Here is a 2801-nt window from a genome sequence, read left to right as displayed (position 1 = left end):
TCCCAGAAGCCATATAATTTGCTTAAAGTAATACTGTAGATCATAGAATCAAATCTATATTTATCTAATCTGAAACAGAAAGTCATTCGAATTTCTCCTATTTCCTCTCCACTTCAATGTACAAGGACATTTATTAAATTTTGATGGTAATTTTCGTATTCATATTTCATATAGTGTAAAGCATGTCTATACTGAAAAAACACCATCAGGAATTGTGAGTAATAGTAAGCAGAAATCAGAGACTAATTATTTCATGCCAATAAAACCTATGAGCTATTTATGAGATGTGGCACAGTAAACAAACTGCAAAATATTAGTTATACAACTCATGGTTTTCATTTTGAAAAATTAAAAAAAAAAAACAGCTTTTTTTGGGGGGAGGGGTCTATATCATACCAAAAAATTTTTTTCATGATTCATTTTTTTTTTCTTGACAGTAATTTTGGTATTGGGGTAATGGGATGGACCTTTACCGGTAATCTATGAACAGATTATAGTCGTATAAAGGAACATTTTAGGGTAGACATTTGTAAGGTTCAGACTTTTTATTCTCTGACATACTTTAAGGATCAAACATTTGTATATAAAATACAAAAATGAAAGGAAATATAAAATGTAACAGTTATTATTACTGCCTCCCAAATAAATGTTAACAGTTCTAAAATATCAGAATCATTTCTTCATAATTTGATTGTCATGTAATGTGCATAGCTAAATGTTATGGGAATATTACTAATAAATCATTAATAGTGTATGAGTGATAAAACCAAAAGCCAAACCTGTTGCGTCGATCCCGACTCATAGTAACCCTATAGGACAATGTAGAACTGCTGCATCGGGTTTCCCAGGAGCAGCTGGTGGATTTGAACTGCTGACCTTTTGGTAAGGAGCCTTAGCCCTTAACCACTGTGCCATCAGGGCTCCCTATGAATGATACAGCTGGGATAAACAGAGCTGTGGTGGTGCAGTGGTTAAGAGCTTGGCTTCTATCTAAAAGACTGGCAGTTTGAATCCACCAGCTGCTCCTTGTAAACTCTATGGGGCAGTTCTATTCTGTCCTACAGGGTCGCTGTGAGTTGGAATTGACTCCATGCAATAGGTTTTCTTTTTTCTTTATTTTATGGTGTGCTTACATTGAAGGTGATATAAAAGGAAAATAGAACCATGTCCTCACCATGATCTGTTATTTGTACACTTTTAAAAAACACATATTTAAAATACTAAAGTTTTGGGTTAGTTATATAACTAGATTTTAAAAGAATTAAAATTTTATAGCTTTGAAAATTTCTTTTCTAACCCAAAATCGTGTTTTATTGTGAGGTCATAAACTAATGTTCCTTAGCTATTTGGAAGAAACATTGTTTTTTTATTTTGCCCTAGATTTTTTATGTGTAATTTCTAATTATGTGAATATTTTCTGAAACATCTGGATACTTGGATGCTACCAAGATGGGCCAAATGCCAGCATGAAGAATACAATTATATAATGCCCTTAGTTTTGTGAAGTTATTACATAGGAGTTCATGCACACATACCCAGGATTCTATACTCAAACAAAAACATACTTCAGAGCTGAACAGTTTAATTGGGTTTGTGTAAACTCTTTAAATTATAATTTGACCTAAACACTTAATTAAGGTAAATTGCAGCACTGGAATGAAACTATTGGAATAAAAAAAGGCAGATCATTAACTGGTGTTACACTCAAGCCAATGTACTATTTTAAAAGCATGATTGTTATTCTCCTAACCATAACTTGAACACGAATGATACCCCATTAACTCCTATAGGATGAGTCCTCAGTGAATAATAGTTACGCTGAGTTAATTAAAACAGTGTTTCCTGCCTAAAGAAAAAGACTGTTTAAGATATTTGATTACCTTTATGTATTACACTGGACTTTGATTGGTGTTCTTAGATATTTGAGCTCTTTTCTTCTTTGTAGGAAGAATAGTATCCTCATTCACTGAAATAGGGAAGACAAAAACAGAAGCACGTTTGTGAAGAAGTAGTGTATGTCACTAAGTGAGAAGAATTTGAGATTTTTCATCACTTGCAAGCTAATGATTTAGTCTGCCACATTACCTGGTTGCTGATGGAAGATGCAAGACATAAGGCGTTACAGGTAGTGCCCGCCTATGACGAGTTAGGACAAACCACTCTTACGACCTTTATCACCTTCCTTTTTTTGTACATCATTAGTAATATGTACTACATACGGTGTTGCAGTGTGTAATTTGCTGATGCTGTTTATCAGTCATGCCAACTCTTAAAGACAAATAAAGATTATATTTATAAAGACACTGATAATAAAAGGTAATAATAAAGAAAGTTAAAAAAAAAAAAAAGGTATTCTACTTACATCAGAACGAATTTACAAGAAGTCATTGAAGTGGATCCCATTTGTCGTGGGGACTACCTGTATTACATGCAGCAAAAGCAGTAACAAGTGTCAGTAGATTTGCACTGGCTTCCTGACCCACTGGGCAACACGAGGGACAGATGAAACCTACACATAGAGTGGGTTGCCTTACAGGAGAGAAACCCAGAACCAAGGATTCAGCACTTTTCGAGCTAGAGCAAACAAGCCAGTCAGTCCCCCTCTCTCCAGAGAATGAGCATTTACATGATCTCAGTCTCTGATTGTCTTGACTAATTTAAGTTGCCTGTGTGACTAGCTATAGAAACTACTCAGCATAAGGAGAAGATTAAGGCTTACAGTGTGGCACACTCAGCAAAAATGAGCAGGGACTCTCAGGGTCCATGGTGGACCACCCCTCCTAACAGTGAGTAATCAATCT

The sequence above is a fragment of the Trichechus manatus genome, unplaced genomic scaffold (assembly GCF_000243295.1).
Source record: "Trichechus manatus latirostris isolate Lorelei unplaced genomic scaffold, TriManLat1.0 scaffold00260, whole genome shotgun sequence".
Taxonomy (NCBI): domain Eukaryota; kingdom Metazoa; phylum Chordata; class Mammalia; order Sirenia; family Trichechidae; genus Trichechus; species Trichechus manatus.
This window is presented reverse-complemented; position numbering follows the sequence as displayed.